A 17,373-nucleotide genomic window follows, 5' to 3' on the forward strand; every position below is an offset into this window, starting at 1 on the left:
AGTAGTTGTAAAACAGACCTTTGACCTGATTGTAAAACATTAAGGGTATCTTTCCTATTCCTACGCGCTGCAACTCCATATCTATTATTGGCGCACATGCAAATTGAATACTAAACTAAATACGCAAGTAGCTTCCGTGTGTATGTGTTATACTAAGAATGACGTAAGATGACGTGATTTATATAATATTTCTCACAAGACTCAGCTGTTCTCCAGTTTCGTTAAATAAAATTCAAAGCATGAAGCTAATCTTCCATTTGGGTACCTATAAACATCTGCTTCCAGATTATGACATCGAAACTCAATGTCTTCCAATTAAAATTACTGGCTTTGTTAAGATTGACACTACTACCGTAGTTGACAACTTCAGAGATGAAAATCTACACATATAAATCTTCAGTTTAGAAAGGAATAATGTATGTCCTGTTATGTCTATCTAAGATATCTAGGTTTCAAAAACATGAAGAAGTTTCTAAGAAAGTCCCAATTTTGAAGGTCCTATAAAATTTGTGGAAAAGAATATGAAAGATAAAGGAAAAAACAATAGACTCCATTAGGATAGAGGCGAGCTTAGCGTTTGCGGGGACTAAGCAGTCGTTTGCGGGACCCTTCGCCGCATGCTTGACATGATACCGAAATTGTCGACGACAGAATACCTCGGAAAGCAAATGTAACATATTGGATTGGTGCGATTGAAGTGTCTACGGGAAAGACTAGAATTAGATTAGTCTAACAGCCTCATACAAATTATCCATGTGTATGATGATGTTTCTTCGTTCCCAGGCATACTAGGTCACGGGTCTGACTGCTTCCAGGTCACGAAATTCGTAATTAGCTTTGTCGCTTCTTCCAAATACCAAGTATAACACAACGTTTTCTAACCCCAGCAACGAGTAACAGCTAATTGTGGTAGGAAACCTTTCTTTCAAAACGGGTTTCAATTACTGATGAGAACTCATGTGATTCGGAACCAATGTTAAGCTGTAGGTTCACTTCTCATATAACCTCACTGCTGAAACGTGATGCTAAACCCAAATAAACTGAAACAACAACTTAAAGAGGGATATTCTAGAAGGTGGTCTGCAGGCCATTTTTTCAGAATGAAATTTTATTCGTCTCAAACAAAATCAGCGCTTATGTATAAGAATAATAATTCCGCAACAACTTTAAAAATACTCACAAATCTTTTCATCAAAAGCAGGTTTAAACAACCAAAGTAGGCTATTATAGACATTATTAAGTTTGATGATTTGTTACATTTGCTAATGAAATGTTGCCGTTACTTGTTCTTCTGAAATATCTGCAAAGGGAAAAATATCTTTTGACCTAAAATCGGGCATGTAGAAATGGTGTAATTAGTTATGTTGATTTATAAGCATGTAACGATCCTCTTTGATCGTTGCACTTTCCCAAAGAGATTATTTGATATGATTACTGAATTAGCTCTTAGTTAAGTGTTGTTTCTTTTCCATTTTTATTTCCCAATTCTCGACCCCTTTGATGAATTCAATATGGTCGACAATTGGGCTGGTTTGTTTAGCTGAATTATGCTACTTTCTTTGTTAGTCTATGGCCTGCATCGAGTCAGATTCTCTCGATTCCGCGAGTTGGCGTTAGTGTTTAGACTGAAGTGTTTGCATTTTCGTTTAGATTGAATAATTTGTTTGTGAGTATATTAATTAAATAGTAACCTATGTTTAATCTACTTTTATCTCGCTATATTAAATTTTATATAATAATTTCCGTTTAGTTTTGTAATATGCTGCGCAATTAAGAGCAGCCAATCGGAATGCAAGGACGATTGTGAGCGCGTTTTCTGCTTTCCCTCCCTGCACTGTAACGAACATGGCTACTGGGAAGTAGCTTAATATCTATCTCCTGAATTAACAGAAGACAATAATTGCATATTGAACAGAGTTATGTGATCACTTGCACTTAAGTGATGCTATAGAAGAGGAGTGTTTTATTATTGTGAAATGCAGAAGTAGTCTAAATTGATGAAATTATCAAACTATATTTTTGAGTCGTTTGTCCCGGAAGTTTATTAGTCTAGCTCCGACTAAGTACCTACGCATCTTCAACATCCGAAGTGAAGAACATAGATGTCTACCGTAATTCCGCCTGTGGGTTGATATTTTCTACGATGACATTAGAAACTGTCTTCCTGTTTTGGTTTTGGTCTGACCTCGCTGCTTTTTAATAATCCATCAATCCTGCCTTATGGTATGGGTGACTTCACGAGGTTATGGAAGTGAAGATAAAATGCTCTCCCTGTGACGTCAGTGTGGATCGTCCTCTGCAGTGACTTTAGTAATTGTGGTCGACTTGTGTCTGTTGTCGTGAAAGCTGAGTAAGATACTGTATCCGGTTCGTCGTTTACTTTTTCTAACTTGGTGCCGCCGTAGCAATTCTGCGCTCTGATTGGAGTGTGTTGTTGCATCATGTCCAGTGTGGCCTGGAGAGATTTCTAGAGATTGGTTCCTCCTTCACGTATGCTGCCGTAACCGTGCCCTCCTGGAATTGTTTTCTGAGGTGTTAATCTCATCTACTAGTGGGAATTCTGTGAGTAGCTGCTACACTGACTTTAATCATCCATATCCAGGCAACCTCTTTCTAATATTAGAATTTTCGACACAACTTGTTGAAGAAGTAACATTCGTATTCGAACTATTCACCATTATTATTTCAAGTAATTAGTGAAATTGAAACTGTCTCCGTTTATAAGATTAGCCATTCACGAACTATCAATATTGTGTATTTCACTTAATTTTCCATTTCTTTGCGGTGTCTAAATTGTTGTTTAATACCATGCATGTCGTATTTAACATGACTGCTTAAAGAAAAGGTGAACTCTCCATCCAGTAAGTCGATCCACACGCCGACGGGGTAGTCCGATGTCAATGTTGTTTCTTTTCTTGCATTAAGAGAGAGTAATTTCTTTAGTCGAGCAGATGTGTAAATGTATCATTTACTTTACAGCTAGCTCATGTTCGACCCGTTAGTGGGCACTCCGTATTGTTTATTTTACGGTCGTCATGACTTGGTAAAGTTAAAGGTTCAGTTAGTGACAGCTAGCTCATGTTCGACCCGTTAGTGGGCACTCCGTATTGTTTGCTATAATCCATAGTTCATGATCTGTAATTTGAATTTGCCACGCAAGGAAAAGGTTTATGTCGATCCCTGAAGTATTTATATATGTCCATAATCGTTAGTTAAGAAGCTACGTTAAACCGTCTAGTTGGACGCGTCGAAGACGGTGGGTATTGTTACTGGTATTCACGCCTAGATGTGGTGGTATCAGGGGTGAAGTTTAGGTTGCTGGCTGGTTTAGTACCTCCTATGAATGTTTCTACCATATAGATATATTATGTCTCCGCCGCTGTTTAAAATTGTAATCCGAGTTGAGATGTGGCGCCCTCTTAATACAGTTGGTTGCGGAAAGAGAGTGGAAACGTTATGTGCATTGGGAAGGAGGATCATCGATTCAGCCGTATAACTACTCCTTCTGTAATAAGATGTTCTTGTAAGCAGTAATGTACCTTTCTGTATTCTTTTTCCCACCTACTACGATGTAGCTTACTAAAGTTCTCTATCCCGAATGTCTGTTCGAGAAATGTAAACAGCTGTCTAACGCATTATCAAGGACAACATCTATTACACTGTTACTACTGGTTATTCCATTGCGTTAGTGTGAGAAGTTCTCTATAAATTTCGAGAAACTGAAGTACATATGTCCAATGATTTTTTTAAACTATGGTTAGTGAGTCTAGCTGAAACTTCACAATTGCTGACATGATGTAATCGATTGCGACCATCTGTTGTTCACTAAAAGAGGTTGAATAAATATGATATGTAAGTTATATTGTGTTATTTGGCAATGGATTTTTTCTCTTTCCTTCTCGTGGTAGCGATGAGACCATTGGTGTGCAAGAATCTGGAAATAAATAGCGTTGTGCTTACTGGCCCGTAATCCTAGCATAAGAAAGAAAGTAGTTTCGGCGACCCAATCAATTTTTTTTCTTTCTCTTTCTTTCCCCTGTGCGACATTAGCTACGAATGAAAGCTTACGTCTTAAGTTGACAACCCAGTTCAGGATTCGAAATAGCGTAAAAGTCTACAAGTTGGTTACTCACAGTCGAGGATAAGTGGCTGGTTTCAAGAAAATCGGGAAAGAGTTGATGGTTCAGTGAGCCACTTCCTGGATTTATCGCTACTTCTATCAGTTTTTAAACACAATATTATAGCCACGGGATGTTAAACTTCAGTGAGTTCCTCAAGGCTGCTTAAAGTTCTTAACATATTTCAGGTTTTGTCAAGAATCGAACTCAAGATGTATATTTCAAGGTGAAATATCACGTATCCATTCAACGAACTTGTATTCCAGCATTAAGAAAGAATATTTTTGATAACTTCCAGTACCTTGCATTCCATTGCAGCTTATTTAAATATAAACCATTGCTTACTTTATCATGAAATTGTTCATTATGTTTGTCACATCACCTTCGACATTTTAAAGTACAAATGTATTCATTTTTCATTTATTTATATAACGAAATGTTAGCTCCCTCGTGGCTAAGCGGTTAGCGTGCGCTTCTTTGTTGTGGGAAGCCACGGGTCGATTCCCGGCGGGAGCTCATATGGTTCGAGTTCCGCTTGGTGTGTAGGACCACGTTTCATATCTCTTCAGCAAGGAACACTTAACTTTCATCAACAAACCAATCATTGTATACTTCTAAATTTCCTAATCCAAGCATCATAAACTTGGTACTAAAGTCAGTTTCATTTCCTATGGAATGGAAATCATGGGTTTGATTCTCTGTAAGAATATATATCGTTTAGATTCTACATCAAACAATAGATCCATGTGGATATCTTGACAGGTCGCTGGCTAACGCGCGAATTTGCTGTGTGTACATGCCCAGATTTGATTCCCGGTAGAAATATTTGTAGTGGATACATGCATACCAACAAGTAACTGAAATTTTCAGGGGAGCTTAAGAGATTTAAAGGGAGTTGGAGCCCTCTGGCCACCTAGCTACGGGTTTCAAGTATGCAAGCACATTTTAAAATGGAGGGTACTGGCGTACGCAAAGCCTTCTTGAGCAACATATCATAAAAAAATGCCATATTAAGATATACAAGAAACCTGAAGTGGCTGAAGTATGCCATTGGTAGAGAGCTCATCTCTGACGTGTGGAATTCCTCGCTCGATCCCAGTTCGCGGGACAAACAAGCAACCGGTGCATGGGTTTGTCGGCGTTCTGCCGTTTTCTCCCACTTTCATTTCACTATTATCATCCATCTAACCATCACAATCTCCCTTAGCCTTGGGGCATAATAGTGGGAGGGGAGCTTGAACTCCTTCCCCCTCCTTCCTGATATTCTGTAAACGCTAGTAATGAACAGCATTGCATGCATACGTTTTCTCATAGGTTTGTCTTCCTTCCAATCGCACTTTTCATTCCACTAAATACTTCTTTATCATATCATTTCATTTAACACATATCCTGAAAGCATGATCGGACACATTAAGAAGTAACTTTTCTTTTTTATATATAAACCATTGTGTAAACCAGTGGTCGCCAAACGTATAAAGGTTCTGAGCTACCATACCACTTTTAAACCTTTTTGTGAGTTACCAACCAAAAGAATTACCAACTTAAAAAAAAAAAAGACTTACATTTGTTTATTACCTACCAAGTGAAGGAATCAAGGTTAGCTAACCGGAGCGTTAACTCAATCTACCGAAAATATCCCCGCGAGCTACTAGTAGCTTACGATCGACGGTTTGACGATCACTGGCGTAAACTAATATTACTATGTTTTCGCAGTTGGCAATAATGGAAATAATACCTACTACTTCTTACTTTACCAGCCTAAGAGCAGGGGAAAGTACCCTTTCCTTCCAAGATCCTTGCGCAAAGGAAGGATCCAACTTGCCATATTATAGCACATAAAATCAGAACTGTTTACCTAAAAATTAAAACTACTTCTGAAAAAAGAAAACACATTTTTTCCTAATTGAATGAAAGACATTTCTTTCTTCAGTGCAGCTACAAAATAATGACTATATTCAAAGATAAGAATTATATTCAAGGTCAGTAGTATCTTCTGTTGAATAATTAGTGTGTAGGAAGAGCTCTTAACAATTTGATCACACACCTCTTGATACACGACCGAAGTTTCCTTTTAGCATTTTTCATTATCTTTCACTTTCTTTCTTTTGTTTGTTTGTTTGTTAAATATCCATGCATAGTAACTAGTGTAGAAACGTGAATGTTTGTCACATGCCTATCGTCAGTCACTAGGTCAAGCTAATCATTTATTTTCATGAAATTCGATCTTGTAATTAGCTCTTTGTATATCTGAGCGACTGAATAATTTGTTTATATGTAACGATACGTAGGCAGAGAAAGAGAAAAAGGAAGTACTATTAACGCACTGATGCGATATTTTTTTTAAAAAAAAGCAAAAAATATATAACAATATCGGACGTAGATTGTCTCTGTTATCACCTTATTTCTTGATGTAGAAAAGAAAAATTAGGAAAAATAATGACGAGAAACAGTTTTAATTAAAAATTTTCGAAAGGAAACTTTTATAGCTGCGTATATAAAAAGCTACGTAATCTATCTTGTAAATAAAATATAAATTCTAGAGTTGGCGTAAGTTTTTATACATCTTAAGTCAGTTGCGTGTCGCAGAATAAAATGATCGCAGTACAAAAACAGAAGTTCCAAGAATATTACCAGTGTTTTACTCATAGGAAAGAAGTATGGGAGAGTATAGTTGTTGGAAAAGAGATATTTAAAGGTCGATTTAAAAAAAACTAAAATTCCTCTAGTAAAGTAGATTTTCTTTAGTAGAATTGGAAAATTAAGCTGATAATACTTTGTGATTATATAGCTTATTATAAATTAAATGTTTTAATAATTGGTATGTTCGTTAATAATTCTAAATAAACAGGTATAATGATATATTTAACAATCAAAGGCCACGAAACATGTGCCTTCAAAAAAGATGAAATAAAGAACATTAACATGTTCTTTAATATTTTAAAGATATTATAAAAATTATATTTCATACTGCGGTACACTGTGCTCATGAAACCTCCCAGAGCAAGTAAGCGGGGACATTCGTATGGATAAGGTGACCCCAATCTTGAAGAAATCACCTCACGTTCTAATTGATTGGATTAGCATTTCTGAAGAAATGCACGAGTCGAATGTTAGCTACCGTATTTCTTCGAATATAAGGCGCACCTTTTTGTCAGTTTTTATACATCCAAAATTCAGGTGCGCCTTAAATTCGATTTCGTCTTGAATTCGATGTATATACTGCAATGTATATACATTTTTATTAATTGCACGTAGGTTACAACATAGAATCTACTGCAGTCTTTAATACTGGTAGTTACAACTAATTTGCTTAAAATTGGTTGTATTACAATGACAGACTGCATAAAGATGATAATCGCTCACGAACAATGAACATTTCGTTTTACTGATAAGAAAATGCTTATCGAAATACGAATGTATTTGTATATACATCATTTCTGCGCCTTAGATTCGAAGCTTTTTAAAAAATGAGTTTAAATGAGGTGAAATTACAGGTACGCCTTATATTCGAAGAAATATGGTAATTCAAAAGCAATATTTCGAAACTCATATCATTGAGTTCCCTCTACTAGGTTCGGCAACTTCAATAAATAAAGATAATTACTTACACCTCGAAATCTTGCTAAATTTTCCTTCCAGGTTAAACAATAACAGTTTTCTTCAGAAACAAGGAGCTTTATATGAATGTTCCAAGTAAATACAGTTCCTTAACAAACGATAATTAACAGAATTTTTATCGCATAAAAATATATGAAAATGTTCGGACTTAACCGACTTTCATTTAACAATCAAAGTTCAGCAAAGTAAGTTTCATTTTACACCATAACAACCTTCTTTCACAAGGTTTACAGCTCGTTGCACTACTATATATACACACAGTTTGGTGTTTTACCCTTGCTATTATCAACTTCAGTATAAAGCTCTCTCCTACGTATTATATATATCCAATGTTTAGGTCTTAAAATTTCCAGTTGGTGGCGCTGATAACCCATTCCATCCAAACAATCTGCTCATCTCTCAAATGACGTTTCTTTCTGTAACATGTTACAATATCTACTCTATAATATAATATGTTGTATTTGAATACTAATGCATATGCTTAAGTGTTTCTAATCTACTGTCATTTATTACAACTTGTTTACAGGTCCGTATCCAAGGGGGTCTAGGGGGAGGATCCTCCTATATTTTTGCTGGCCCTCCTAAAATTTTCACGGCAAGCTTTGAAATGAACTATAATATGGTGATGAAATATAATATGGTTTGATCGGCTCCCCTAATTTCTATCGCCCCCCCCCCGTACATTTTTGGGCTGGCTACCGGCCTGCTTGTTTGTATGCACAATCAAATTTTTAAGACCACAAACGATACTATCTGTAGGAGCCAAGGAGAGAACAAGATAAAAGTGAGAAAATTTCTAGCATCGAGTGTTACGTGCGGAAATTTCAGAAGAAGATGAGAAGATTTGGAAATGTTACTTTGTGAGAGATAGAAAGAGAGAGAGAGAGAGAGAAGGGAACTGTAGCGGAAACCTGAAAACTTTGCACTATAGTTTTATGGCTAAATTGAAATAAGGCGATGGCTCATACAAGTGCTCTCAGTGCTTAAATGAAATCTCTGTACTGAAACAAATTTTAAAAAGACGAACAGACAAAAAAGCCTCTTTTTCTTCCTGTTAGTATTATGGGTGGTTACAGCAGATGAGAAGCAATATGAACAATATCCAATGGTACACGATATATAGCGCAACGTTGTCGGATTGCTGACTCATCTTTTCCTTCTCGCTCTTTCACAATGTTAAAAATATTATTCCAACACTATTTTTAATATTCAATGTCCATGCTGGAAATTTAAATGTGAACTAAATTAGTTGTCTTTTAGTTTGTTCCATTAGGGCTGTTAAAAACTTGTCGTTTTGCTATCAGGATTGTTTGTGATAACTCGAATTTTGCCGTTTTGTTAACCTGAGACTTAAATTTATTATAACAGGTTACAAATTTTGTTAATCACTACTTCATTAAATCTTCTCTTGTAATTGTTCTATATGTTGTTCAGAGGATTATCCCCAGTCTTCTTGTTACGAGGTTAGCCTCCTCATTGCTTTAAGAGAGGATTTCCTGGCTTCAGTACAGATAAGTCACACAAACGAAATGTATTCTAAAGCCTTTTAAGAATTTGTTTCTTTTTTCCTCCGATGTGAATGTCTTTCTTACATTAAAAAAATAAACTCTAAAAATAATTCTTGGAACCATTTATAAAACTGATAACTATTTTTAAACATTTTCTATAAATTCGCGAAACCAGTGCGAATTTTATTTACTAGAAAAAGAATTCGAGGAACAGTTGTACGAGAAAAGGTAAGAAGCCTTGCTCGTGCCTAATTGTATCAGCTCTCTGCGACTCGAAGCAGTCAAATTTGTTCTAGGTGCAATAATTTATGACACCATTTAGATGCCTGCACGTTTGTTCAGCAATCATGAGCTCAAATATTGAATAGAAAAGAAGAGAGAGAGGGAAATGGATGATGAAATAGTCAAACGTAAAACGCTGTTAAAAATACGCAGTTACATATGCATCTCTTAGTAAAGAGAGCCCAAGTAGTGTTAGTTAGTAAGTTCTATCTTGAGATAGGTCACGGTTTCGATTTCATATGAGAGGGAAAATATTGAATTAAAGCTTGAACAAAATCTACTAGCAGTTATGCGAAACAATGTATTCTAAAGATTTTCACAATTGTTTTATATGGAAACATTTAAAAGTCTATATCATGACAGATAATTCATTTTTCTACTTACTAAAGACAGCAATTAGTGTAGTAATATAGTATTTCTAGATAGCGCGTCTGGTATTGACAACATGCGCAATGGCGCAAAAGTCAGCATGTACTATCATGCCACAAACTGACAACATCGCGTAACTACAATTGGAGAAAACAGACATCCCGCTCAAGGCCGCGCAAATTATCATTTGAATAGCGCTATAGAAACGAATTAGCAATTCAAAAGCACGTAGATATTTCAGTTGAGAAAGGAATCTACATTACAGAACTATTAAGACTACCGAGGGAGTGGCCAAACATAGAAGTTGTCGTGATGGTTACAGGTGGAAGTCTTCTGTAGAAAGTGACAACATTATAACGTTACCACTTTACTACACGCTCAACAAAGATTTGAAATGTTGTTGAGAAACAGTGCTGCCAACAACCTCTGAAGAAAATAGGCTAGATAACTTTTAGAAATAAGTTTGTTTTACCCAAAAAATTGTTAGATTTTGAACTGCTAACCTATAACCCATATTATAGGTTTTAAACAGTTTTGTGTGTGTGTAAGATTAGAAGTGAGTTACAGTACAACTTGAACTGTTGAATTTTATTCGCTGAAGACTAACAAGCAACATATAACTTTAAATTACAATAACATCCATCAACAACTCATCTGATTTGTAAAAGTCAACAGCCATATTATCAGTTGAATTGAAATAAGTCATCATCGATGACGTCGCAACTAGCCGAGGCGTTGGAACTGGATGCACCATTGGATTGTGGACTGGTTGTGTAGATTGCCATTGTCCCAATTTTCAGTAGTACTTCTTTCGGTAGGTCATAGTCGTTACAACGCTTCTAATTTCTCCGTACACCTACTCGAATTGTCATCATTGCATTGAATGTTTTCAAGCTAATTAGATGTCCTATTTGTTCCCTTTAATAAACTAAAACAATCTCCGTGGCTTGAAGAACCGAATAGTTACTAAATTTGTATTAGAAAACTTTCTTGTGAAGAAATGCGAAAATTAATATATATAATTAAAAAGTAGCAAAGGGGGCTGTTACGGGAGCGAAATTAAGATTCTTTCTCAGTCGACAAGTATTGTTAAGTATCTGTAATGGATGGAGAGAGGAGAAGACCTGGTTTGTTCGTAATAAAACACCCTCAGTGAGGAGAAATTAATTAATACGAGTATATATAATGACAAATAGGAGTATTTTTTTAAAAAAATCAGCTACAATTGATTTCCAAAGAAAAAACGTAATTTTAGAATTAATTTAACGGCTAATAAAAAAAGCCAAAGTGGCAAAAGAGTTTAATAAAATAAGCTATATTTAAGGCTATAAGCATTTCGTACTTTTGTATGGCTAAATGCCTCCCCAATTAGACTAGTTTTAGCCAAAAATAGGCTAAATTGGCACCGCTGTTGAGAAAGTCATCGACCGAAACAAATGGTAATCTGAAGGAGCGACTTCTGGTGAACAGGGTAGGTGGGGTAAGACATCCCATGGAAGTACCTCCAAGGTCTCCTTAGCTAGGTTTGCAATGTATGGTCTGATATTGTCAGTAATTGTGTCATATCTTTGGCATATTGCATTGGCCCACCTCTTAATTTGGAAAGTGACAAAAAATTAGATGTTGCAAGTCATTTTCTTTCGTATGTCATGAGTACCTTAATGTACTCGTTAAATTTTAGAAGGATAGGGTTACATTTGGTGCATTTTGGAAACTGCCAAAACTAAAAATTGATTTTTAAATGCCTTTAGGCATCTGTGATGTGAATGAGGAATTCATTTGGAAACTCTAAGTGTCTGCTCTCGATGAATTCTTTTCCTTCAACCTTCAGAAAATTGACTTAAACTATTGATTTAGCAAAACTCACTGCTAGCTTCTCCCTTTAGGTAGTGTATATTTACACTTGCACCTTTGCACCCCCTAAATCCAGCCCTGTGTATATATATGCCTCTCTTGATGAGTACCTTGATGCTTCCTCTCTATATTCGGCAGAGGTACATTTGGTCCACCTTGAAATTTCGGGAATTGTCAAAGAATAAAAAAAACTGGTAATTGTTCTCTAGGACTCATGAAGTTTGGGTGATCCATGTTTTTCCCTTCCAGGGTAAAAGATTTTTTTTTTGAGTTTATCGTCTCGTTCAGCAGCGAGGCTATATGAGACGTGGACCTACTGATTAACGTGGAATCCGAACCACATGAGCTCCCGCCGGGAATCGAACCCGGGTCTCCCGCGCCAAAGGCGCGTACGCTAACCGCTTAGCCACGGAGGAGCTCTCCAGGGTAAATGAATTAAAAAAAAATCAAATTTCGTAGGTTTATGACCTAATTTAACATCTAAGATGAAATCTTATCTCAATATATGATCGTATGTATGGATACAGAGTCTCATTTCTTTCCTTGGACCAAGAGTACTTTGATACATTCTTCTCAAATTTTGGGAGGTCTACATTTAGCCCAACCTTAAATGTGGGAATTCTTAAAAAATAAAAATTGGTAGCTGTTCTCTAGAACTTGGATATACACTTTTGTAAATTTTGATGGTTGAAATTGGCGTCGATGGTTGAAGTTTTCTGAAAAAAAAAAAAAAAAAAAAAAAAAAAACTATGAGAATTCAAATTTGGGAGGTTTGTGTTCTAACTTACTTAAAATGTATAAAATGATAATCATGCCTGTTGTGCTGGATGGTTATGAAACATGTTTGCTTACTCTGAGCGAAGAACGTAGACTGAAAGTATTTGAGAATAAATACTTTCCTGGGACGAATATTCGGACCCAAGAGGAACGGGAATGATGAATGGCGGAAACTTTATAACGAGGAACTGCATAATTTAATACCGTTTACCAAATTTCTAGGATCATGTAGTCAGAATAAATGAAAGTAGAAATGATTTTAAATTGCTGGAAATCCAATCGGAAAACGTCTATTAGGAAGACATAGGGGTAGATGGAAGGATAGTATTCAGACAGGTTTCATAGAAATAGGAGTACGAAATAGAAACTGGACCCAGTTGGCTAAGGATAGAAGTCAATGGAGAGCTTTTGTGAGCGCGACATTGTACTTCCGGGTTCCATAGACCATAGAGTGAGTGGTTGTGTGGCTGAACTTATCATCAAAGATTTGATTTCATTTGAACATATGGATAGATACAGAGTTTCATTTTCTTTCATTGGATATGAGTTCTTGAGACACTCCTCTCAAATGACGGGGGTGGGGTACATTTGTCCACCTTTAATTTTGCAAATTATTTAAAAATTTGAAAGTGTTCTCTAGAACTCAGGTATACACTCTTGTAACTTTGGATGATTCGTATTGCCCCTTCCATGGATAAAAAACTGCTAAATTCAAATTTGGGCTATTTTGTCGTAATTTATCATATAAGATGTGACTTTACTACAACGTACAGGGAAACCCATCGATACTCAACAAAATTTTCACACGTCGAATCTTATGATTTGTAGCTATGATTTATACATAGTCTAAGAACTATGGTGCATTGGTGGAGACTTATCTTTGGTGAAATCTGATTGATTGATTCCTGCCTCTTATTAACTCCAAATTTTAGACTTGAAACCCGATAAATAATCATGGAATCCTATTGATATACGTGAAGAATTTCGCACTTTGTACCTTAGGACTTGTAGTCACGACTCATAGTCTAAGATCATTGGTTGAAAATTATCTTTCGAGCAACTTGATTGGTCACTCACTGTGAAATACTTGTTTAAAATTTTTAGCTTGAAATTTTTCCGATCGCTATTTGAAACTTTTTTCGATTACTGAAAATTTTTGTTTCAAAATCTTTATATGAAGTCTTGTTTTAAAATTTTTGTCAATCAAATTGCTCTAAATTTATATATATTAAGAATTGTAAGCAAAGGCTATGCCATTCCAAAGAGAAGTTCATTTTAAAAGTATCTAAAAGTGTATAATAGAAACTAAATTATGATTTATAATAAAAACTGAACTGTAAGAAAACATTCATCAATCTTGTTTTCTAGTGAAAACTTCTTTTAACATACTTCCTACGAGAGATGCTGAGAGTTCTCGGTTGCGGTTTTAGCACCCGTACGGACGAATAATTTCTGAACAGTGGACATTCTCAATGGCGAATGAAAAAGCTGTGAATTATACTACCAGAGCCATTAAAATTTCCAATATCGGAAGCCTTAAAGAAAACTCTTGTACTGTGTGACTATAATAAGTAAGAACCCTGACTTGTTGCTGTCAATCATAAACTTCCTTCAAAGCATGAATTGTGAGAACGATAATTATTATTCTTTATAAAGAGGCTACGAATAGTAGAATTATATTGTTTTATGATAGAGAGAACTTGATGAGATCTAAGCTCTTAGTAGTGTGCCTTTACTGGAATTTTTAGGGATAATGCAAAGGACTTATAACTATCGCATTGGTTATGTAATAAGATTTCTTTTCAAGAGTACACATGAAGTAATTTTCAAAATGATGTGTGTGTCGTATATATTGTCACAGACGCAAACAGTTAACATAAAATAAGAAAATTGATCTATGACTAGAGTACGGGACTTTTGAGCCTTGAGTTGATTTTGAGTTTAACGTCCTTTTCAGCAGCGAGGCTATATGAGATCTACTTATTAACGTGGAATCCGAACCACATGAGCTTCCGCCGGAATTGAACCCATGTCTCCCACGGCAAAGGCGCGCACGCTAAACGCTTAGCCAGGGAAGACCCGGGTTTGATCGCAACTGGAAGCTCTTGTGTTGCGGATCCCATATTACGCTGTAGGCTTACATTTCATATATCCTCTCTGTTGAAAGGGACGTTAAACTATAATAAACCAACGAACCAAATGAGAAACGTTTTTGAGCCAGCCGTTGTTGGTGGGAGAGGACATATTAGAGTGATAATCAAGAAACGAAAAAAAAAAAAAAAAAAACAGCATCCTTTAATTGTAGGCTGAAAATGAAAACCTTGTTGGTAAACGCTTCTTTCCAATAAATCTAGTTTTAACCTTTTAAAATCGTTGTATCACTCTTGTAATATGTTGAAACAGAAAAAGTGTAGTTATTTTCAGACCTTCTAGCCCTACTTCACCATTCTGGAAGCTTTTTTTCCAAAGAAATAACAATTCAAATCTGCCATCGGAAGCATTCTGAACTATATTGGCATCACAAATGTACACTATATACAAGCTACATCACTGAGCTACCCACTGGGCATTGGTTACTCACTGGGTATTCAAAAACTTTCTCCGGCAATCCTATTGTCTTCTTAATACCGCCAGTAGATCAGCACAACGTCCAGTTAGAAAGTTATATTTTTCTAGAGAGCTTTATTGATGGACACTGATAAGATACGGTAAATTGTTCAAAAACGAGAGCACTGTGTTACAGAGCAGTTGCACAAATTTCGATTACTTACACCTCATGTTGTAATTGTACACATTATACAGTAAATACATTATTTATACGTGTAAATATTGTATAGACTAATGAAAAATACTATTGTATCCAATGTTCAAATTCCTGGGAGGATGAGGGTGAAATCCCTTTTGGTCAAGAAACGAAAATATCGCTGGATGGGCATATGCTATAAGACACTAGTGATAATTTTATTCTCAGGTTCGTGTCTCCTCCATATAGAAATCCGTTAATACATATATTAATTGTATATACAAAAAATATAGAAAAAAAAATAATGAAATCTGCAACATTCTTATTAAAATTTAACAGAACTCGTCAATACTGACAGTTTTTTCTTAATTTCTTGGGGATAATCCCGCAGTATTTGTTCGAAGTGTACATTCTGCAGACGCTAGTTTATGTACAAAATTTGTTTGTAACTGCTGGTTTCATTATCACAACGACTAACAGCGAATTTATTTAACTGTCATAAATACGTATGAACTGAGAATTAATCTGTCCGTAATGGAGATGTTACTGGGAAAAGAAGCTGTCCATGTCCGTATCTGAGAGTGTATGAAAATGTCCGTTAAGAGAGGTTTCATGCAGAGATGGCTTCTGAGATAAACAGACCGGTCAGTTACCCAGAGCTTCTAAAATAAATTTGTTGGGGTGGGGTAGGGGAGTAAGTGTCCCAAAACCAAATAGTAGAGCTTTGTGGTGTTGACTGACCCAATATTTTGCGTTTTCTAGCAACTAATTTAGAGCTATGATTAGTTGGTAGGTGAGCCTTTTGAGCGAAGAGTAACAATTTTACTCCAGATCATGTGGAAATATTGCCAAAGTGGAATCAGTGTTTTCCTGAGATTTCTCAAGATCCTCTTGTTTCTCATTACTATCTTCAGTCCATCATTTTTTTTATGATCATTACACATTTATAATCGGATTTCTTAATTCTTGAGAGCGTAAACAGGGAACACTTTATTTGTTTTTAATTTAAGGATAAAAGTTACTTTATCTAAATTTATAGAAACTATACGTACTCAGTGTTCCTGTACTATTAGTTCTAAATAGGAAGTACGAGAAGATCTAGAGCTCACCTTGGAAATAAGCTTGTATTTCTTAATATTCTTGTATTTCTTAATATTCTTGTATTTCTTAATATTCTTGTATTTCTTAATATTAAGTTTAATCCTGTTATTTCCAGTTTCTTCAACTGCATAGAGAATGTTCAAGAACCTTCTTGAATACGTTTTGCAAAGGACAATCTACCTCTTAAAGCAATGGAGACACGTCTGTATACTTTCTATCTCCTTCTCGCTGTCTGTGTCTTTCTGCTTGCTTTTTCTTCTCTACTGTTTGTTGTAGTTTCCATGACAACTTGTCTAATGAGGTATGATGTGGAAAGCTATGAGATTCTGGAGCCGATAACAACCACGAGATTCGATCATGTTACATGCATTATTATGAGCATGCTACGTACATAAATAAATAAATAAATAAATAAAAAGGAATTCTCAAGATTGTAATCTTATTCCATAAATATTTGTCCTAGTTGTACATTTTGAGTTTCTATTTAGATCTTCCAAGTGTATAAAGACTAAGGATATTTTTAAATAGTTAAAATTGTGTTGTTACACTTTCGAGTAAACCACATGTTTAATTTCAATTGAGAACGAATTTATTTATTTATTTCAGAAGGATAACACAACAGACTTAATGCTCAGTTACAATACATAACTATCATACAGGGGCAGGAGTTTTTCGCAATGTGAAATTAGATATTTCCCATTTGAAATTTTAAAAAAATCGTATTTTGTCGCATTTTGAGATATATAATTTCTGATTTTGTCGTTAAGTAAATTATTTTACATGCTCTAATATACAAACTTTAATATAAATTATACAAACTCTAATATAGGCCCAATATAAGTAAACAACAATAATACTATTTAGGACAATGAAGTTATTATTTATGTAGTTACTAACAACAAATTACTTCTTTCTTCTTTTACTGCCAAAAACTTAAAATACACTACCACAGTTTCATCACGATTGCCTTCACAAAACAACCATACATTGTATTAGCTACACA

General features: G+C 35.4%; 1 long non-coding RNA gene across 1 annotated transcript; it reads left to right on the plus strand.

Annotated features, from left to right (window-relative positions):
• The first annotated feature begins 1,583 nt into the window (after positions 1-1,583).
• Positions 1,584-16,788, plus strand: LOC145663586 (uncharacterized). Its single transcript, XR_014127187.1, has 2 exons — positions 1,584-1,666; positions 16,486-16,788. It is a non-coding gene; the product is annotated as an uncharacterized LOC145663586 (long non-coding RNA).
• The last annotated feature ends 585 nt before the right edge of the window (positions 16,789-17,373 follow it).

Source organism: Thermobia domestica, chromosome 11, assembly GCF_964235325.1.
Source record: "Thermobia domestica chromosome 11, izTheDome1.hap1.1, whole genome shotgun sequence".
Classification (NCBI taxonomy): domain Eukaryota; kingdom Metazoa; phylum Arthropoda; class Insecta; order Zygentoma; family Lepismatidae; genus Thermobia; species Thermobia domestica.